This window comes from Meriones unguiculatus, chromosome X (genome assembly GCF_030254825.1).
Source record: "Meriones unguiculatus strain TT.TT164.6M chromosome X, Bangor_MerUng_6.1, whole genome shotgun sequence".
Taxonomy (NCBI): domain Eukaryota; kingdom Metazoa; phylum Chordata; class Mammalia; order Rodentia; family Muridae; genus Meriones; species Meriones unguiculatus.
In genome coordinates, this window is record NC_083369.1 from 33846049 (window position 1) to 33869912 (window position 23864).

The following is a 23864-nucleotide window of genomic DNA, read 5'->3' on the forward strand; positions in this document are numbered from 1 at the left end:
AGGTAAGTCAGATTTTGTCCATGGTCCTGGGTATTTATTGGAAATTACATTTTGTTTATAGACCCCAGAGTTCAGGACAGGTAGAAAGCCTGAATAGAACTCTAAAAGGCACCTTAACTAAATTGATCTTAGAGACCTGTGTGGATTGGGCGGCTCTTCCGGGTGTGCAATTCTCCTTATCAGATGAGACTCACTCCTTTTGAGATTATGTTTGGAGTCTCTCCCCACATTATCCCCAACCTACAAGCTGAGGTCATCCCTGAGTTTGAAGATCAAGACTTCTTGAATGACCTCAAGGGAATACAATGGTCCCATAAATATGTTTGGCCTAAATTAAGAGCTGTTTATGAATCAGGTCCTCCCCTGGATCCTCATCACTATAGACGAAGAGATTGGGTCTACATCAAGAGACACCACTAGAGGTCACTGGAACCACACTGGAAGGGACCACATGTGGTGCTGCTGACAACAATGACAGACTTGAAGGTTGAAGGTGTCACCACTATAAGCACACCAGACCAGCTGGCCCCTTTGAGACCAAAGAGGATTACACCAACCGTCAGGCAACATGGAAAGCATCAAAGAACCCAGAAAACCCACTCAAGCTCAAACTTTCTCATTTCTGACCATGATGAAATGCTTGACTGTATGTACTGCTACTCAAAGCCCTTATCAACTGCTTAACCTCACCTGGATGGTCATTAACACAGCCACCAGAGACATTGTTAATGCCACATCCATGGAAGCCCCCAAAGGTACATGGTGGCCTGTCCTTCAGTTTGACCTTTGTCAAATAGCCTTGGGAAATTGGGACATAGGAAATTGGATACTGGGCTCACAAGGAGGGCCAGAATGTGGAGACACTAAAAAGGGATGTGCATTTATCCCTTCCTCACACCCATGTGAACCAAGATGCAGCCATCTGACTGGGAGAGCAGCCCTACTGGACATCCCTTTCTATGTGTGCTCAGGATGGGGCAGGTCCTGCAACCAAATACGTACTTGTGGAGGGGCGGACCAATATTTTTGCCACAGCTGGGGATGCGAATCAACGGATACCATATATTGGTCATCCCCCATTAAGGATGATTTGATCTCAGTCTCTAGAGTCAATCTCCCTCACTTATCCAGCAATTCTCTGTATGAAAGATGTTCTAGTTTTCTAAATAATTCTATCCAATTGACCTTCATGGAGAAGAGCAAAGCCTTTTCTTCCTGGGAGGAAGGGAAAATATGGGGACTGAGACTCTTATCAATCAGGTTATGACCATGGACTTCTCTTTACTGCTCAGCTTAAGACAGAAGTCCTAACAGGAGAAATTAAAAGGACAGTGGGCCCCAATCCAGTTTTGAAGTCCAAAACTCTACACCCTGAATGACCTGATACACCCACCTCAAGCCCCAGGGTCTCTACCCACTCAACAACCGAGACTGACAACTTCATGGCTATAAAGGATAAAACAATGGCACACTGAATGCTGCCAGGCCCTCATTTTGACAATGAGTCAATCTGGACCCTTATGCAGCAAACCTATCAGATGACAAATGATTCCAGGCCAGATCTAACAGAGTCATTTTGGCTCTGTTACTCCCCTAAGCCTCCATACTATGAGGGCATTGCATTTAAAATGGGCAGATCTCTTATTCATGGAGCCCACAAGAATGTAGATAGGTGCAAGCTGGTCAGGCAGGTCTAACTTTGCAGGATGTCTTGGGTACTGGTACTTGCATAAGCAAAACACCAGCCTCCGATGGAGTCTTATGTAACAGGACCCTCTCAGTTCAAATGATTCTTACCTGATCTCCCCTGAGCAAGGATGGTGGGCATATTCTATAGGACTGATACCCTGCATTCATTCTAAAGTGTTAAATCAGATTACAGGGTATTGCATATTGGTACAACTCATCCCTAAAATTACTTACCATACGGATGAGGAAATGGATAAAGCTCTGCTTGGGATGGCAACAACGGGAATGAGGAAACAGAAGAGAGAGCCATTCACTGTCATCACGCTAACAATATTACGAGGGCTGGGACTAGGAGGAACTGAAATTTCTGCATTAGTGACTCAGAGCCATAGTTATAAAATAGCCATAGATGCAGATATTCAGAATTTGGAAAAATCCATCTCTCATTTGCAGGAGTCATTGGCTTCACTGTCAGAAGTTGAGCTACAAAATAGGAGGGGCCTAGACTTGTTATTCTTCCAGCAAGGAGGACTCTGCGCAGCCCTCAAAGAAGAATGTTGTTTTTACGCTGACCACTCCAGAGCAGTCGAAGAGTCCTTGGCAAAAGTTAGTGAAAACCTGGCTAAACGTGAGAGAGAGTACAAAGCAGAGCAAAGCTGGTTTGAATCTTGGTTTAATGTTTCCCCTTATTATCTGCATTAATAGGACCCTTGTTGATATTGTTACTTATGCTTACTTGATTGCCTTTAGTAGACAAAGATTGGGAGTGATCCAGCAAATGGTCATGAGGAGTCAATATTAGGCCCTCTATCAGATCACTGAGGTAAGAGAGTCTATGTTTCAGGAAGCCCTGTGATTGGGCCTTCAAGGAACCTGTCAGAGGAGGAAGGAGGAAGTGAGAGATCAGAGAATTAAATTTTAGTTTGTTTTCTTTTTTGGGTTACTGAGCTAAAGTGTTTAAAACATATCAGGCCAGCTGACCTTGCTGCTTCTAGGCAGATCCAGCCAACTGCAGGGAAGAGCTGACCTTGGTGCTCATTAGAGATATCGTTGCCAGGAAACCAGCCCGGATGGCCCCTAACATATTGCAACTCATAGCTTTGCTCCTGAAAACAACACAGACTGAACTAATCAGCCCTCTCCCTTAGCCCAAGGCAGGCCGTTTCCCCACAACAACGGAGAGAACAAAGAAAGCCAGAATCGTTCATGGTTTTGGTATCTTCCCACAGTAAATTGTTTTTGAAATGTAGCCTCTTCTTTTCTCTTTTAACCACTAGAAGCTTGCCAGGCTGGAATCCCCTGCTTTGGGTGCACTGGAAGGGGCTGGAACCCATAAATCACACTCAATTCAGAGCTCAGGGCTCTCTCAGCTGGATACCAATGCCTTGGTGTGTGTAAGAGTCCCAGCTCTGATGTGAATAAAGATCCTCATGTGTTTTGCAACAGACTCTACTCCTGGTGGTCTTTTAGGGGTCTCACTAAAAGGGCATAGCAAGGCTACATAGAAAAACCCCGTCTCAAAAAACCGAAAGCCAAAACCAAACAAAAACAAAAACAAAACCCCACAAAACCCATCCCCCCAAAACAATAAAGTAAAACCAAGACAACCATACTCATGGAAATAAATGAAAACCCATGAAGAGAAATATTAGCTAGGAAGACTCATTAATGTGTACATAAATGGATGTCATGACCAAAGGCCTAACATTAAAAAAACATATCATAACCCACTGTGTTAACAAAATACAATATGGAAATAATCTCAGTAAATAATAAGTAATAAAAAGTGACAAATCTTTGGTTACATTTATAATAAAGTTTTTAATATGTCTAAGAAGGAAAGGGGATTTCTTTTCTCCATAAATTGTTAAAACCCATAATAGGGCTAAGATGCAGCTCAGTAGAGCTTTGCCTGCATGCTCTAAGCACTGGCTTCCAACTCCAACATCACTACAAACAGACAAATAGAAGACTACAATATCATGCAAAATATTGAAGTAGTAAAAATGTTCCTTTTGAAACTGAGAAATAACTCCTTTTGACAATTTGTTTATACATCATAATTCACTGAGTGAGAAGAATAATTGAAGGACATATAGAAAAAGAAACAAATTCGTCATTACTCATATTCTCATTAGTGATTTGAGTGTAGTATATTGAAAGGAATCTACATAGAAGTTATTAAAGGATGCTTACTCAATTGGGGATTTACTGCAGTGGTACAGTGAGTGTCTAATATGTACAAGGTTCTGGGTTCAAATCCCAGCATTCGAAAAATAAAACAGAAAAAAAATGCCATGGCTACTGAATATATATGAATGAATGTGCATATATACAAATATATGAATACATAAAGATACATGAATACATATATTTACATAATATGTAATTTGCAAACCTATCTATATTTTAAAAAGTAATGAACAATGAATAAATTATTCTAACAATAGTTTCAAAAATGGGGGTGGGCCTAATCAGGCATACATAGCAGATTCAATAGGGTGCTGTGATCCAGAGTAATAATGAGATATAAGAAAGTACTAAATGATTACTTAGTGCTAGGGCATAGAAGGAAGGAAATGCACTGTGGGTGTTCAGATCCTTCATGGTGCAAGGCATACTTCATCCCTTCATCTGGCAGAGATGCTGCCTTAGCCAGGATGTAGCTGATCTCAGTGGGGAGAAGTCAAAATGCAGGTCTTTGGAGGATAGGCTGTGCAAGCAGGATGATCAGCAAATGGGTGGCGTTGCTGCAAGCTAGGAAGCTGCTAGGCAACTCTTGTTTGTCTGTTGAGTGGGCTGCTGATTACTTTCACACAGACATTACAAGGTTGCCATGGGGGATCCTGGGTTCTGGACCAGAGACTGTTCAGGTATCAAATAGCTGCAAATCTTCCTCACTGCTACCACCCTGCTACTGTTAGAAATGGAAAAGTCTTTCCTCCTTTTGTGTCCTTCTACTGCCCTCTACTGAGACAGTTTAACATCTTCCATGAAAAAAGAGAAATGCTTAAGTTAGTGTTTTCATAGACTATGTAGTCAAAGTTGGGAGGCAGTAAACTGACGATTGATGCAAAACTAATAAAGAATTATAATAAAGACTTACATGTAAAAAGGTGGTAAAACTATTCAGAGATATTATTGTTGTAGGTTGAATAGTACTTCTGTTTGTTTGTGGCAAGTGTCTGTCTTAGTTCCTCACAGTGGGTCTTTTTGGAGATAGGGTAATTAGCTCTAATTACTAAGATAGCTCTAATTACTTGATGATCTAATTAGAATTGACCCTAGTGTCTTTAAAAAACTGAGATGATTTGGACACAGAGAAAGACACACTTAAAGGAAAGATCATAGGGAGAAATAGCTATCTGTACATAAGAAACAGGCAAAAACCAAAACCAATTATTATCCACAACCCAGAAGGAACCAACTCTGTTAACATCTCAGATTTCCAGCCTCCTGGACTCCAATACCATCAATGTCTTTCCCTACTCAGCAGACCAAGCAAGCTAAAACAAAGTTTGGTACTGAAACATGGGGTGCTGATGTAAAAAAAAAAAATCAACTTACTATAAAGATGTACTTTGAAATTAGGTAAAGCTGGACATATGGCAAGACCCCAATTAGCTTGGGAAAATTCGGACACAGACAAGGAGTAGTTAAATTTAGGCTAGAGGCATAGATGATTTCCTCCCCCAGCCTTGTGAAGAAACTGACCCCCAGGCTGACTTTATTGTTACACCTGTAGCTTCCAGAACCATTAGATGATAAATTTCTATTTAAGCCATCTGGCCTCTGGCAAACTAACCTAGACACCAATGTTTACTTCCATAACAGAGAGCTATCATCTGTTCATTGACTAGGCAACAATACAATAAAATGTCAGTTTTCTCTGAATTAATTTTAAGATTTAATATAGATATCAAAATAATTATCTATTGTAGCATTTGACAAAGTGGTTCTAAATATTATACAGTAGTTTTTCTATCTATAGTTTTGTTTTCAATGATTTCAGTAACCTGCAGCCAACTAAAAAAAAAATAAATGGAAGGATCTAGAAAAATACAATGCATAAGTTTTAATTGGGTGCCTGTCTAGGTAGCATGATGAAAGTTTTCACTATGGCTCATCATACCCAGGATGTGACTCACCCCCTTGTCCAGTGTACTCACATTATATATGCTAATGAGCACTGGGTCACTCTGTAGTTATCTCAGTCATCACATTATTTAGCACTGTGCTGGAGATGCTGTGCAACCTCAAAGTACAAAAAATGAGCTGAATGATGAATAGAAGAAATCATAATCATTCTGTGGCTCTCAAGTATTTTTGTCGACATTTATACAGCCATATATGTATAAAAAATTCAAAATGCAAATTCATTCTCAAATGCCAAGTTTTCTTCAGTATGTTCATAGTGTCAGTGTTCCTCATACTGTGACAAGGACTACAATACCTGCCGTTAGAATGTGATTATTCTGAAATGTTCATGAAATGGAAGTTATGCAAAAAAGAAAAAAAAAAGAAAAGAAAAAAATTACTGCTTTTAGCATCAAGATAAATGAGTCTTACTAGAGTGAGCAAAAGTATCATGTCAAAAAGAGTAGAGTATGGTCTCACATATCAACATTTAAGAAGAAGCAAATCTGTAGCATAGAGGGGTAAAAAGAAGACTGCCTATGTATAAAGTTTTACAAAACCCAGGAAAGGATTTGGATTTGTGACATGTCCTGTATTTGGGAAAGGACACATGAAATGTCTATAAGTTACAAAATGTCTGTTGTTTAAATCAAGTGCTGCTTACACAAGTCTGTGCCTTATAATTGAACCGTGCCTATGTTTTGTATCAAATATTACAGATTACTAACACAAATTTCATTAAAAGCAGAGGTTTAGAATTAGGTGGAACAGCTAGTACAAGAGAACAAAAGCAGTATCAGAAGGCCCTGAAGTGCTCTTTCCTGACGTATATGTATGTATTATATATACTTTACACAGGGATGGATATATAGCAAACTCATGTTGTACAGTAAATGTCTTATGCTAACCATATAAAATAGTTTGCTTGATTTGTTTTCTGCTTCAATCCATGGTGGCTACTATATGAATAGAAACCAATGTTAGTTTTAGCTCAGTTAAAGATATTAAAAGTGTTTGCAATGCCATTTAAAGTTTCAGTTTGGAGGGGGGACAAGATGGCGGCACCAGTAGAACACTGCATCTGAGGAGCAGAACAACATTTTCCATACAGCGACCAAGAGGCGGAACTCTGGGCCCTAAAACAACAGTGATCGTGTTTCCCACGTGAGAGGAAATGGTGTGGGAATCAATTGGGTCCACTCTCATGTCACCCAGCCAGAACCTGGAATAGATCCTGGGTTGCGCAGGCAGTAGGTCGCCAGACCAGAGCCACATGTCTGCATGTCCTGATCACCTTCCCAGGCTCATCGGTGGGCACACAAAAACACCAGAGACTGGGAGTCCCAGTTGCGAGAAAACCCCACAGGGAAGAAGAAACGGTATTGACTTGGTAACCCAGTCTTTCTCTGTAAAAAGTCTCACGGACCAGGAGTATGAGCTGCCATCACTGAACTGGCTTCCAGCCTTAAGCACAGACAGTTGCTGCGCGCCCAGCTCTCTGGCACAGACAGAGCTGTGCACCCCAGGGCATCAGAGACTGGAAGTCACTGGCAGAAGAAATCCTCACAGGGAACGAAGCAAAGGGGACAGACTTAGGCCACCCAGTATATCCCTGGAAAAGGCCCTGCAGACTGGCCCAACCCAGGGACCACCTGTGCACCAGATAGCCTGCTGTTACCAGGAGAACAGTACCTACCCACCACAGATTACCGCTTGGGTACTGGGGCACAGAGCCCCAACCTCAGAACTACAAAAGCCCAGAATCCTCCAGATAAACCCCCAGATACTGCTCCAAAGGGCGACCAGTTATCCCTAACAAAACTGACCAAACCACAGGACACACAGGTTACAGCAGCAGATCACTAAATTTACAGCAAGAAACCCAGAAGCAAGGCAGCTGGTTGAGAGGAGAGCCCTCTCGACTAACAAGGACCACAGTTACCACTCAGGTCTCTATGCCTGAGGTGAGCAGCCGCACTCCTGAAAAACACCTGACATCCAGTGACTATACCCAAAAAGCTGAGAAGGCTTCCTTCAGGAAAAACCATCTTCCTGCCAAAAGGATTCTCTCCACCACAGGATTCCAGGAACCACCAGAAACTAACCTCAAACACCTAAGATAGCCCAATGGGTAGAGGCTGGTGTAAAAACTCAACCAACAAAAACCAGAGCAATATGGCATCTCCAGAATGCAGTTATCCGGGGTCAAGTAACACTGGACACCCCAGCATAATTGAAATTCAAGAAGATGACCTAACATCTATGCTCAAGAAGATGATAACAGAGGAAACAAATAAAATAAAATGCGTAAAGACCTAGAGGAAGATAAACTCAAAGAGATTATGGCCATCCGTAAAGAAATAGAGGAAGTTGCAGCCAAACAGTTTGTGGCCTTTAGAGAGGAAAAGCTTAAATCACTGAATGAAATAAAAGAAACAGAAGACTGTTCAAACAAACAGCTGAAGGAATTGATGGAAAAACAGGAAAATACAGTCAGACAGGTGAAGGAAATCAACAAAACAGCTCAAGATCTGAAGATAGAATTTGAAAAATTAAAGAAAACACAAATGGAGGAAATTGTGGAGAGAAAGAACTTAGGGAAGAAAACAGGAACTACAGAGGTTAGCATAACCAATAAACTACAAGAGATGGAAGAAAGAATCTCAGGTGTGAAAGATACAATGGAAGAAATAGATGTATCTGTCAAAGAAAATACTAAATCTAAAAAATTCCTGACACAGACTGTCCAAGAAATCCAAGACAACATAAAAAGACAAAACCTAAGAATAATAGGAATAGAGGAAAAAGAAGATTCCCTCCTTCAAGGCCCAGAAAATATTTTCAAAAAAATCATTGAAGAAAATTTCCCCAACTTAAAGGAGAAGCCAGTAAGAATACAAGAGGCCTACAGAACACCAAATAAATTAGACCAGAAAAGAAAATCTTCCTGCCACTTAATAATCAAAAGAGTTAGTATACAGAACAAAGAAAAAATACTAAAAGCTGCAAGGCAAAAAGGCCAAGTAACATATAATGGCAAACCCATTAGAATCACACCTGACTTTTCAACAGAGACTATGAAAGCCAGAAGGGCCTGGGCAGATATCATTCAGACCCTAAGAGAACACAGATGTCAGCCCAGGCTACAATACCCAGCAAAACACTCAGTCCTCATAGATGGAGAAAACAAGATATTCAATGACAAAAACAAATTTCAACAATACCTACACACAAATACAGCATTACAGAAGACACTAGAAGGGAAAATGCAACCCAAAAAAAACTAGCTACTTTCAGGAAAACACAGGAAATAATTAACCTCACTAAAGTAAAACAAAAAGCAACCAAGCACACAACCTTATGACTACAGCCAACATCTTAAAAATCAAAGGATCTAACAGACACTGTTCATTAATCTCTCTCAACATCAATGGACTCAATTCTCCAATAAAAAGACACAGACTAACAGAATGGATGTATAAACAAGACCCAACAATGTGTTTCATACAACAAACACACCTAAGTCACAAAGATAGACATTACCTGAGAGTAAAGGACTGCAAGACAGTTTTTCCAAGCAAATGGACCCAAGAAGCAAGCAGGACTAGCCATTCTAATATCTGATAAAATAGACTTTAAACTAAAATTAATAAAAAGAGATGGGGAAGGACACTTCATACTCATCAAGGGAAAATTCCACCAGGAAGACATCACAATCCCGAACATCTATGCCCCAAATACAAGGGCACACACATTTGTAAAAGAAACATTGATAAAACTTAAACCATACATAGATCCCCACACATGAATAGTGGGAGACTTCAACACCCAACTCTCAACAAAGGACAGGTCAACAAAACAGAAATTAAACAAAGAAACAATGTCTCTAACAGAGGTCATGAATCAAGTGGACCTAACAGACATTTACAGAACCTTATGCCCAAACACAAAAGAATTTACCTTCTTCTCAGCACCTCATAGAACTTTCTCCAATATAGGCCATATAGTTGGTAAACAAATGAGCCTCAACAGATACATGAAGATTGAAATAATCTCTTGTATCCTGTCTGATCACCATGGAATAAAGCTGGACCTCAACAACAACAGAAATAGCAAAAAGCCTACACACACATGGAAACTGAAAAACTTGCTACTAAATGACAGCTGGGTCAGGGAAGAAATAAAGAAAGAAATTAAAGTATTCCTAGAACTCAATGAAAATGAAAACACAACATACCCAAACTTGTGGGACACAATGAAAGCAGTGCTAAGAGGAAAGTTCATAGCACTAAGTGCCTTCAAGAAGAAATTTGAGACAGCTCATTCAAGCAACTTAATGGCTCACTTAAAAACCCTAGAAAAAGAAGAAGCAGACACACCAAGAAGGAGTAGATGGCTGGAAATAAACTCTCAGGGCTGAAATCAATCAATTAGAAACAAATAAAACAATTCAAAGAATCAATGAAACCAAGAGCTGGTTCTTTGAGAACAAAATAGACAAACCTTAGCCAAGTTAACTAAAAGGCAGAGAGACACCACCCAAATCAACAAAATCAGAAATGAAAAGGGGGACATAACTACAGACAATGAGGAAATCCAAACAATCATTAGGACTTACTTCAAAAGCCTATATGCCACAAAATTTGAAAATCTAAATGAAATGGACAATTTTCTTGATCGATTCCACTTACCAAAACTGAATGCGGACAAGGTAAATCAATTAAATAGTCCTATATCCCCCAAGGAAATAGAAGTGGTCATCGAGAGTCTCCCATCCAAAAAAAGCCCAGGACCAGATGGTTTCAGCGCAGATTTCTACCAGACCTTCAAAGAAGAGCTAACTCCAGTTCTCTTTAAACTATTCCACAATATAGAAACAGAAGGAACATTACCAAACTCATTCTATGAAGCCACAGTCACCTTGTTACCTAAACCTCACAAAGACCCAACAAAGAAAGAGAATTTCAGGCCAATCTTCCTTATGAACATTCATGCAAAAATACTCAACAAAATACTTGCAAACCAAATACAAGAACACATCAAAGATATCATCCACTATGACCAAGTAGGCTTCATCCCATGTATGGAGGTATGGTTCAATGTAATCCACCATATTAACAAAATGAAAGAAAAAAAAAACACATGATAATCTCCCTAGATGCTGAAAAAGCATATGACAAAATCCAACATCCATTCATGTTTACAGTATTGGAGAGATCAGGGATACAAGGCACTTATGTAAACATAGTAAAGGCAATATACAGCAATCCTATAGCCAACATCAAGCTAAAAGGAAAAAAAAAACTTAAAGAAATCCAACTGAAATCAGGGACAAGGCAAGGCTGCTCATTCTCTCCATATCTCTACAACATAGTTCTGGGATTTCTTACTAGAGCAATAAGACAGTTCAAGGAGATCAAGGGAATACAAATGGGAAAAAAAGAAGTCAAATTATCACTATTTGCAGATGATATGATACTATACGTGAGTAACCCCAAAAACTCTACCAGGGAACTCCTACAGCTGATAAGCACCTTCAGCAAAGTCACCAGATACAAAATTAACTCAAAAAATTAGTAGCTCTCCTGTATACAAAAGACAAAATGGCTGAGAAAGAAATTAGGGAAATAACACCCTTCACAATAGCCACAAATGTCATAAAGTACCTTGGTGTAACTCTAACCAAGCAAGTCAAAGACTTGTATGAAAAAAATTTCAAGTCTCTGAAGAAAGAATTAGAAGAAGATATCAGAAGATAGAAAGATCTCCCATGCTCATGGCTTGGCAGGATTAACATAGTAAAAATGGCCATCTTACCAAAAGCAATCTACAGATTCAATGCAATTCCCATCAAATTACCAACACAATTCTTTACAGACCTGGAAAGAAAAATTCTCAACTTCACATGGAATAACAAGAAACCCAGAATTGCTAAAACAATCCTCTGCAATAACAGATCTTTTGGATGTATCTCCATCCTTGATCTTAAGCTGTACTATAGAGCAACACTTATAAAAACTGCATGGTACTGGCATAGAAAGAGAATGGAGGATCAATGGAACCAAACAGAAGACCCGGAAATAAACCCACACACTTATGGACCCCTGATCTTTGACAAAGATGCCAAAACCATACAATGGAAAAAGATAGCATCTTCAACAAACGGTGCTGGTCTAACTGGATGTCTACATGTAGAAAAATGCAAATAGATCCATACTTATCACCCTGCACAAAACTTAAGTCCAAATGGATCAAAGACCTCAACATAAAACCAGACACATTAAATCGGTTAGAAGAAAATGTGGGGAATACCCTAGAACTCATTGGTGCAGGAGACAACTTCCTGAACAGAACACCAACAGCACAGGCAATCAATAAATGGGACCTCATGAAACTGAAAAGCTTTTGTAAAGCATAGGACACTGTCATCAAAACGAAACGACTGCCTACAGATTGGGAAAGAATCTTCACCAACCCTATATCTGACAGAGGGCTAATATCCAGTATATATAAAGAACTAAAGAAGCTGAGAAGCAGCAAACCAAGTAATCCAATTAAAAAATGGGGAACATCGCTGTAGAGGGATATCAAATGGCAAAGAAACAGTTAAAGAAATGCTCAACGTCATTATCCATTAGGGGAATGCAAATCAAAACGACCCTGAGATTTTACCTTACACCCATCAGAATGGCCAAGATCAAACCTCAAGTGACAACACATGCTGGAGAGGTTGTGGAGAAAGGGGAACCCTCCTCCACTGCTGGTGGGAATGTAAACTGGTACAACCACTCTGGAAATCAATCTGGTGCTTTCTCAGACAACTAGGAATAGTGCTTCCTCAAGATCCAGCCATACCAGTCCTACGCATGTACCCAAAAGAGGCTCAAGTACACAAAAAGGACATTTGCTCAATCATGTTTGTAGCAGCTTTATTTGTAATAGCCAGAAGCTGGAAACAACCCAGATGCCCCTCAACTGAAGAATGTATGCAGAAATTGTGGTACATCTACACAATGGAGTATTACTCTGCAATGAAAAATAAGGAAATCATGAAATTTGCAGGTAAATGGTGGGGCCTGGAAAGGATCATCCTGAGTGAGCTGTCCCAGAAGCAGAAAGACACACATGGTATATACTCACTCATATTGACATATAACAAAGGATAAATGCACTAAAATCTGTACATCTAAAGAAAGTAATCAAGAAAGAGGACCCTGACTAAAATGCTCAATCCCCATCCCAAAAGGCAAAGAGGATGGACATCAGAAGAAGAAAACAGGAAACAACCTAGGAACCTGCCACAGAGGGCCTCTTAAAGGCTCTGCCCTGCAGAATATCAAAGCAGATGCTGAGACTTATGGCCAACTGTTGGGCAGAGTTCATGGAATCTTATGTAAGAAGTAGGAAATAGTAAGATCTGGAGAGGACAGGAACCCCACAAGGAGAGCAACAGAACCAAAAAATTTGAACACAGGGATCTTCCCAGAGACTCATACTCCAACCAAGAACCATTCAGGGAAATAACTTAGAACCTTTGCACAGATGTAGCCCATGGCAGTTTAGTGTCCAAGTGGGTTACAAAGTAATGGGAAGAGGGACTGCCTCTGACATAATCTGATTGCCCTGCTCTTTAATCACCTCCCCCTGAAGGGAGAGCAGCCTTACCAGGCCACAGAAGATGACAATGCAGCCATTCCTGATGAGATCTGATAGACTAAGATCAGAAGGAAGGAGAGGAGGACCTCCCCTATCAGTGGACTTGGGGAGGGGCATGTGTGAAGAAGGGGAGGGAGGGTGGGATTGGGAAGGGAAGAGGGAGGGGGTTATGGGGGAATACAAAGTGAATAAAGTATAATTAATAAAATAAAATAAATAAAGTTTCAGTTTGGTGAGTCACCCTCATTATTCTTTTTTTTTTTTTTCCATCATTGCGTTTATCATTGCTCATTCACTTAGGAAACTTAAACATGGCCCTGAGCTTGACATTTTCAGACAAGGCTGAAAGGCCCAGCAAAAAGAAAGATCAGGATAAAGTTAGAGAAGGGCAGACACCACCAGAGATCTAAAATAAAGCAACCTTTCCATGTAGTGGTGAGGATGGAACCCAGGATCCCATGCATGCCAGACACACAAGGTACAACCTAGCCACATTTCTAAGACATATACGGGCTTTTGGTCAAGATCCTTCATGTAGCTTAATAGTGGGCAAAGGCAGATGGAGTAAAGCCTGTGTCGTTTCTAAGCTTATATGTTGAATAGAGGGTTCTCATCTGCTAACTGCTAGGGATTACTCTCATCTTCCTTGCTCATTTTATATTCCTGAAGCGTGATTAACCTGCTCTTGGTGATGTCATAGCTTCTTTCCCACAGATGCTGATTTCCTAAAATCTCCCAATGAGGGTTCAGTAGAAGTCTTTTTTCTCTTTTTTCAAAGAAGAGAACTATAAGCAGTAATCTCACCTCATTATCCTACCTCCTCAGTGGGCATGGTGACCTCCAGAGAACCGAGCGTGGCAGGGCTATGAGGTGAGCCTTTATGCATACATCACATTTGTATGTCAATGTAACTGGCCTTCAGAGATTTCAGACACCTTTCCCCATGTTTGAGGTGTGAGAATTGTCGCCTGTTTTTCTTTGACAAAGCAAGAGGATGCCCTGGCCTCTGAACTCTGTAATTCTCTAGGACTAGTTTGCCTTAGTCAAACAACTAGAAAGGGAATACAGCCATTTGTGTCTCAATCACCTGGCTTCCAGGTTCCTTTGATACACCCACAGAAAAAGCTTAACTAATTGATCATTTTGGCTTCATTTTTTGTTTGTCTGGTTTGTTGATTTTTATTTCTTTTTTCTGAGACAGGGTTTCTCTGTGCAGTCCTGGCTGTCCTGGAATTAGTGCTGTAGACCATGCTGGTCTTGAACTCAGAAAGATCCCCTTACCTCTACCTCCCAAGTGCTGAAATTAAAGGCATATGCCACCACCACCAAGCTTGAATACATGAGGCCACCGTGTATTCATGTATTTTATTGGACATTCCAAAAGAATGTGTTCTTGAGACTGAATGGGTATAACCTGGGACATCAGGATTATGTGTTGTGGATGGAGGAGCAGAAAAATGTACTTATCCCCACTCCTCTGTGATTCCAATCGCCTAGGGCCATCTCTTTATTTCTGATTTCCTTTCTTATCAATGTTGAGACAAATGCTCAATGAAATTACAGAGTGGGATTCTCTGAGTGGGATAATTTAATACAGAAATAAGCAGGGAGTGTGGATGTAGGAGTGGAAGGAAAGAGTAATTGAATTTCCCATGAATCTGCATCCTTTTCGCAATAGAGCAGTTGTTTCAACAAGGTTGGAATGAATTTCAGTGATGTAAGAAAGAAACTAATATGGCTATGAGGCTAATTTAGCAATAGGAATAGGTTTTGTGTTATAGATGCACAAAGAAGAGGTTATAAAATGATCTCTGGGCTGTGCAGAGAAAGTGGAATGTCCTTCCTTGGGAAACACTGTGAGTTGCATCTTCTTCATTTACATCAGTAACCAGAATATCATTCTTTTTTTCCCCCCATTCTGCCAATCTTCACTTCCATGACTCATTGCAAAGATACTTCATTCTACTTGGGTGCATCTTTCTTTGTAATTTCTAGATCTGGGAGAAAACAAAACAACAACACAAGGTTTCAAATAAGACTTTGTATGTGAATTTAAATGTTCACTGGGGCTAATCACCTATGGAATCCAGCTGAGACTGGCTGCCAGATGGAGAAGAGCCTTATAAACTCCCAAGTGGTTCTTTGCCTTGTCCCATGAGGTGGAACAAACAATGTGTTTGGAGCAGCAGAAATAGTTCATCCTGTGACTGAAGAGCTTGCTAAAACCTTGAAGACCCTGATATTAGGCAAGGAAAACTTAAAACTAAGAGGATTAACTGCCAGACCCTGATATTAATGTTGTGGTCACCATCTGCTCTAATACAAGCTCTCAAAAACGTGGTACACATAAACAATGGAATATGATTTGGCAATTTTTTTTAATAACGTTAAATTTTATTGACATAAATTTAAGACTTTTTATAGTATTAATAGATATATTGTGTTTACAGAATATATAATGTTATTGTGTAAAATAACTACACCAAATCAGCTATAAGCTAAAAATTTATATATAAAACTCATGGAAAACTTAACACAAACAACAAAAAATAGTTACAAACATTTGAAGTTGAAGTAGTGCTGAATTGTTGGGTTAACACTACCTATAGCAATATTTTTTTCCCATCAACACTGGAAAAGTTCTTTTTAATTTTTTTTATTAATTACAGTTTATTCACTTTGTATTCCAGGTGTAACTCCCTCCCTCATTCCCTCCCAATCTCACTTTCCCTCCCTTATCTACTCCCATGCCCCTCTCCACGTCCACTGTTACGGGAAGTCCTCCTCCTCTTCCTTCTGGCCCTAGCTTATCAGGTCTCACATTTGCTCAACAATGTTCATAGTAGCTTTATTCATAAAAGCCAGAATCTGGAAACAACCCAGATGTCCCTCAACGGAAGAATGGATACAGAAATTGTGGTACATTTACACAATGGGATACTATTTATCAGTTAAAAGCAAGGAAATCATGAAATACGCAGGCAAATAGTGGAAACTAGAAAATATCATTCTGAGTGAGGTATCCCAAAAGCAGAAAGACCCACATGGTATATACTCACTTATAAGTGGGTATTAGACATATAATATAGGACATACATAATAAAATATGTACACCTAAGGAAGTTGGGCAAGGAGGAATCTCGGTAAAATGATCAATCCACTCTGATATAGGCAAATGGCATAGACATCAGAAAAGGGAGAAAACAGGGAACAGGACAGGAGCCTACCATAGAGGGCTCCTGAAAGACTCTACCCAGCAGGGTATCAAAGCAGATGCTGAGATTCATAGCCAAACTTTGGGCAGAGTGCAAGGAATCTTATGAAAGGAGGGGGAGCTAGAAAGACCTGAAGGGAACATGAGCTTCACAAGGAGAGCAATAGAATAAAAAAATCTGGGCACAGGGGTCTTTTCTGAGACTGATATTCCAACCCAGGACAATGCATGGAGATAACCTAGAACCCCTGCACAGGTGTAGCCCATGATTTGGCAATTTGAAGGATGGCTTCTTGTCACATGCAGCTGCATGGATACAACTGGAAAACATTATGTTCCATGTAGTAAGCCAAACATAAAGACAAATATTGCATGATTTCACTCATTTTGGAAAGCCAATAAAAGTTAATCACATAGGACTGTTGAAAAGACCAGAAGCAACTAGAAGTTAGGAAGGCAAAGGGAAGATGGAAAGTGAGGGAGTGAACAGTGAGTACCAAACAAAAATATGAGGGAGTAGCTCTAGCCCTTTCCCTATAGAATAATTGAATATCTAAAATCTATCATAGTGAATTAGACAAATCAAAACAATTGGACAAAATTGAGTTTAAAAGTTGTCAACACATCTAAATAACAATATTTGGGAAAATAAAATGCCAATTTTCCTGATTTGATAATTACACCTTGTACACTTTCATTGGATTATATTATACAAATGTGCTGATTACATATCAATTATAAAATCAAAATTAAAAATTTCAGATGATGAAAATGATTTTCTTCATAGTCTTCTGATTCTCAGTACCTCTGTAAAAGGTACTGGTTTGAATATTCTATGCTTCTTACAGAGAGAAATATTTAGCTGAGGAGTATAGATATGAAATATTTTTTTTCCTGTAGAAAGCCACACCCATAAAAGGAACATTTCTAGCATTGTGGCAAAGTCTGTCCCAGAGGTCTCCTACGTGGCCTCTCCTCTAAATTGTAGTTATCCATAGCCATGTTTGTACCATAGACTTCTGCTTGTCCCCACACATGCTGAAGTCGTAACTTGAAGGGACCTTTTACTCCTTAATCATTAGGATTACATCACCTTCCTGCAGAGTGCTTGCATCCCACACATGATTGGTATAGAAAGAAATGAGGCCTGTTTTATTCCTCTTGAGCCTGATATATACTGATCTCTGATGATAAAACAGGAATCATTTTGACCTAGAAGACTGGATTCTAGTCCAGAAAAGACCAGCAGATAAATGCTGGGTTTGCCCTTCTTTCTCTCTGGTTAGGCCTGAGAATAAATAGGGAGGGATTTTTTTTTCTTTATTTCTTTTATATTTATTTATTTAAGTTATCAAGTATTAGGTTTCCTCAGGGAATTTTTTTTTTTTTTTGCTTTGTCTTCTTGCTACTCACTCATTCCTTCATGTACACTGTTTCTCCAGCCTCCATTTCACTTTCATGCAACATATGGGTCCTCACTCTCTCCATCTTCCTAGGACCTCATTCCCCCACCCCCCACCCCTTGGTTTACTTTCTGGCTTGTTTAGCCTTTACTTGCACTCACACCCATCTAAATATACACACATATACATTACAGACTGGGATCACATATGAATAAGATCATGCGTCTTTTCTTTCATTTTGAATCTGGATCACCTCAGTTAATATAACACTTTCCAGGGTATTTGCCCTCCAGCATATCTTCTTAGGACACTAATTGTATTGGATTAGCTTACCACCCTTCTTACCTGATATAGTAGGAATCATCTCCTTTGAGCCTTAGCTTCAGATCACATTAGTGGTTCCAGCTTCAGTACATGAATGTAACATAATTTACTCTACAGCGAACACCTATAGAGCACGTTGTCCTCTTCACACAGCCCCTCACCATTTGTTACTGCATTATATTTAACTACTTACTTCATATGCAAAAGATGAATCTGATGGTCCATATTCATTTGTGTCTCATACTTGCTGGGACATTGGCACTAGCTATAGCATTGGCAGTGATGACCCTGATCCTCTTCAAAATATCAGTACCAGTATCACCTGTAGGAATTATAAAAAGCATTACTACCCTGGTTTATGATCTCCCAAACTTTTATTGCTCTTGCTTTAAAGATAAGCATCCACTAAGAATTTGTAACATGTAGGATCACTGTCTAGCATGTCCATTAAAACCATATATTGTTACTACACAGAATTTTTTATATAAGCCTTCTTGGCTCTCCACTGACAGCATGCTTCTTCTTGAAACCATCTGAGTGTCTTCTTGCGGCACAAAGATTCAGAATTAACACTACAATAACTATCTGAGACAAGCTCTGTTATTTATTTGCTATTTATTTATTTATTTATTTATTTGATAGATCTTTCTTTTTTTTCATCAATTACACTTTATTCATTCTGCATCCCCCCATAAGCCCCTCCCTCCTCCCCTCCCAATCCCACCCTCTCTCCTCCCTCTGCATGCATGCCACTCCCCAAGTCCACTAGTAGGGGAGGTTCTCCTCTCCTTTCTGATCTTAGTCTATCAGTTCATATCAAAAGTGGCTGCATTGTCCTCTACTATGACCTGGTAAGGCTGCTCCCCCCCAGAGGGAGGTGATCAAAGAGCAGGCCAATCAGATTATGTCAGAGGCAGTCCCTCTTCACATTACTATGTAACCCAATTGGACTCTGAACTGCCATGGGCTACATCTGTGCAGGGGTTCTGGGTTATCTCCATGAATTGTCCTTGGTTGGAGTATGAGTCTCTGGGAAGTTCCCTGTGTTCAAATTTTCTGGTTCTGTTGCTCTCCTTGTGGAGACCCTGTCCTCTCCAGCTCTTACTATTTCCCAGTTCTTACCTAAAATTCCCTTCACTCTGCCCAACAGTTGCCCATCAGGCTCAGCTTGATAGATCTTTCATTGTCCAAGAATAGTCCTTAAAATTAATCCTAAGGGGATGCATACATTCCCAATGAGAAGAGATGAGGGAGGGGGATACAGCCAGGATAAAAAGTAAATAAATTGTAATGAATAATAATAATACAGAAAAAATTAAAAAAATATTAATCCTACCCAAAGAGAGGCCTAGCTTTTTTATTTTGTCTCTTGGGAAATAGTCTCTTATCTCTTGAACTTTTTATTAGATAATAGTGTCTTTGTGAATCTGGAAGCCTTGTGATAAGGTCTACACTAATAATGATTTATGGTAGAAGCTTTGGATCCCATGAACTTAGCTAGTAGGTAAAAGACCAAGGTTTGACATATGGGTGGTAAACAATGTATGAGGTAACCTCAATAAAGTTTCTGAAATTTTAGGCTTGGGTAGACTTCACTGGTTAGCAAAATTCAATGAATATTTTCACATATCATTATGAGAAGAGGCATTGTCTGTGACTTCTAAGGCAATGACAAGCAGAAGCTCTGTGGTTTTCTTGGCTGTTTTATAAATCTACTTTCACTACAATAATCTAAAACCATGAATACATATTGGCTTTCAGTGAGCTCCCTGAGTTCTTCCTGCAGATCATCAGACCCGTGGTTGCTCTTGAGGGCTCTTCAACTTGTAGTTGGTGTCAATATGGGATTGTAGCCTTGGAAACTGGTGTATTTTCCAAATCTTTGCCTTCCTCTGTTGACTACTTCTGTTTATCTTTGCTCTTACACACAGTTCCCTATATCACAAAGAACACTGGGGAGGAAGTGACTATGTATATGCCTGTTGAGGCTCTGTATGAAGACAGCAGAATGAGTGCCTCTGGGGTGGATAGTTTCAATCTTCCCCCAAGCTACTCATATAGACTCTTGGCAGACTCATAGAGAGCTCTCAGGGAAGGAAGTGAAGGAGATGTCAATAAGAAAGCATTGCTTGGAGCCTCTGTGGTCGATAGCAGAGATGAGATTCCAAAAGGCTGCCTTTGTTTTAGGGTAGATTATGCACTCATACCACCTCAGGGTTCCCCCTCCCTTAACCCTTGGCAGGGAATTGGGTCCCTTTCCTACCTGATGACTTAACTCCTTGATTTCCTAACATGAGGCCTCACAATTCCCAAGAGTTTGTAGGGAGGTGAGTAAACATTTTTATCATGCCACCCCTGTGTGAGCCCTTCTAAGAACTGATGGTAGGAATGGGATTCTGTGGCATCCTCACTGTTCAAGAGTGGATGATCTCTGAGTATTTATTTGGGTTCCAGGCATGAAATGGTCTTATCTTTCTGCTCATCTAAGGCCTATCCCCTCCGAATATTCCCCTCATCTCCAGAAGGCCTCTAAGGAAGAACTGCCAGAGCTACATCCTAACTGAGGCTTCCAAGGCATGACAACAGTGGCCTGCCAGACTCTACTGGTCCCACTGTAGGTTTTATTAGTGTTATTTCTGTCCTCGTGGAGGAATTAATTCCTTGGCTGCTATTGCAGTGAGTAGTTCTTACTGATCTGAAGTTTCCCTAACTAATGACCAATACCTTTATCTTCCAGTCCCCTGAGTCAAGGTCCCCTCACTTCAAGATACGACCCCAAACATCATTGGAAGTCAATATCATTAACCCGTGTCTGTTTCAAGAGTACTGGGTAGAAGTGAAAGTGCTTACAGTTGGCTGCGAGCTTGACCTAGTAAGAGAGACGGAGGGAAAAAAATGTCTCAGGCAGCTCACAGGAAACCTCAGATTCCCAAATTTTTACAGAAGATAATTCTTAACACTTAGGGTCCAACATTGTGAAACCAAACAAGTTCTTTAATGTGATGGACAACAGGTTTGAATGAGTTTCTGATATATGAAGGACAAGTAAGAGTGTAAGGCTTGCTTGGAAGTGAAGTGTGCTGGTAGGAAAGGAGGATGTGATCAGAAAGAAGAATGTGAAGAGACCTCAGAGATCCTGTCCCTTTTAGTGAATGAACTTGAAACATCTGCGGAAGATACAAGTAGTACACAAGATGATCTGAGTACTGAAGGGCAGTGCTGACAGTAGAGGGCTTTGACATAAAACCGTGGGCTTACTGAGTTATGTTGTTTGGAACGATCAAAATGTTCAAAGGCTTTTGTGAAGCCACATCTTCTCTACGTTAGAGAAGAGGGTGTTTGTGACCCTTTCTCCTCATAAGTCTTAACTGGACCATTTGTTTGGCAAGCAAATCAGCAAAATCTTTTCAATATGGCTGTGCTCTGGTTAATTCATCCATTCCCCTATTAACAAAGATTTGAACTCTTACAATATTAATAGAGATTTGAACTCTAATGATTATTATTATCAGCACTTACCACTACTGTGGCCATCTCTCTATATTTCCTTTCCTGCCACACACTCTTTTTTCTGTTGGATATAGATTCAAGAGTTGAAATTCTGACACAGGATGTTTGTTATATTTCAGCAAATAGAGGGAAGTCATTTTCTTAAGTAGCTGAACCAAATTGTGCTCCCACTAATTAGGCTTGAAAGCGCTGACTGTTCCACCTGTATTCACTCTAGCACTAGGCACTTGTAAAATTTCATTTCAGCCATTCTTTTCAACATAATGATATCATATAATTTTATTTACTTTTTATAATTTTATGTGTAAGCGTGTTGGTATATGTATGTGTATACAGATGTACATGCCTATGTGTACATGTGGAGCTCTGAGGAGCAGAGGATAATTCAGTTATCACTTGTCACTTTCTACCTCACTCTCTTGAGACAGGATCCTTTACTGACTTTGGATCCAACTGTTCTGCTAGCCTAGTAGCCAGCAAGCCCCATCAGTCCTTCCTGTTTCCATCCTTTCCTGTACCTCCCATTGCTGGGGTAATGGGTACACAGCCCTGTCTAGACTTTTGGTCCTCATGCTAGGATATCAAAGACACTTACTCCACCATCTTCCCAGCCCCTGTAGTTTTATCTCATTAATGAATTAAGGATTTGTATCTTTTCATGTGATGATTACTGATAACTAATTTTTGTTTTTTGTTTTTTTTTTTGCATACTTGTTGTCAGAGTTAGTATGTTAGAATTTAATATTCAATTCAGAATGTTACTGGATCTAAATTTTCATGTGTACCATGGACACTGAAATCAATACTAGATGATGATAGCCCTCTGATATGTTCAGAGACCACTTGTGTATAGTTTAATGCTTTCCCCATGTTAGTATGCAAATTGCCTGGAATCATGCTATAATTGTGGTAAGCATATTATCCAATTTTTAAAATGCAAATAAATTACACATCCATTAATTTACACAAAGTCCTCATTATAGTCCTAAACCAGATTCTGTTATCTCATTCACCAGCCTATCTACCCAAATTTTGTCCCAATTTCATATTCCTCTATCCAGTCATTGTCTAAAGACAAGACTCCTTCTATGATTCCTCTTAAAGTGGTCCACTGCCAAAGCTTAGGGTATCCACTGCCATTCTCAAACTACTGTCAGCTGCTCTGATAGCACTATTTCATGTCTCATGCCATCCTGGTTAGAAAGTCAGTGACTAAACTAGGGGTGAAATTCCTCGAATAACAGTATTATTATTTACAAATGGTAAGTTGTTATTTCCAAAATTATTGTTAGTATGATCCCTTATTATATCAGAATAATAACTCCAAAAACTGTGAATTTTCACCAGTCCTAGAATACAAGAGAAGCTATAACTGCTAGGATGTAGCCCTAGGTTCAGTTTTTTTTTTTTTTTTGACACTTAGTCTTACTTACAACCCAGACTAGACTCCTTGAATTCATGGCAGTCTTCTTGCTTCCTAGGTGCTGAGTTTATAAGAATGAAACACACAATGCAACACCTATGTTCTTTTCTGCTCAGTTACTCTTACTTCTCAGGATAGGAAGCTGGTACAGTCACCGAGAAATCTAGGACTCCATCATAAATGTCTACAAGTCCCACATTGGTAGAATAAGAGTACGAGGTCCATGGCTTGCTATTTTCTTGACAGACCTGGAAGACAGGATTTATTAGTAAAGGAAATGGATTTGTTGGCAGATTTTTCCAGAACTAAGGTGAGAAAAGTTCTTAAAAGGGAGGACTTTCCCCCTATCCTGTAGCAGTGTAGTTATTTTTATAGAAAATATTAAACAAAGGCTAAGAAATGCTTTTGTATGTATTGTAGATTAAGCTGTGGTTATCAGAACTATAAGATCTCCCATCCTGGGAGGAAGGTCACCTCCAGGTCTCATCCCCAGTGTGATGATATATTT

At 39.7% G+C, this 23864-nt stretch overlaps 1 long non-coding RNA gene across 1 annotated transcript in view; it reads right to left on the reverse strand.

The window, feature by feature from the left end:
- The window catches only part of LOC110542643 (uncharacterized), a 174326-nt gene that overhangs the window by 47247 nt on the left and 103215 nt on the right, over positions 1 to 23864 (reverse strand). The window contains exons 11-12 of the long non-coding RNA XR_009588530.1: positions 23367 to 23604; positions 18617 to 18745 (exon numbers count right to left, since the gene is read on the reverse strand). This is a non-coding gene — a long non-coding RNA (uncharacterized LOC110542643). The remainder of the gene's footprint in view (positions 1 to 18616; positions 18746 to 23366; positions 23605 to 23864) is intronic.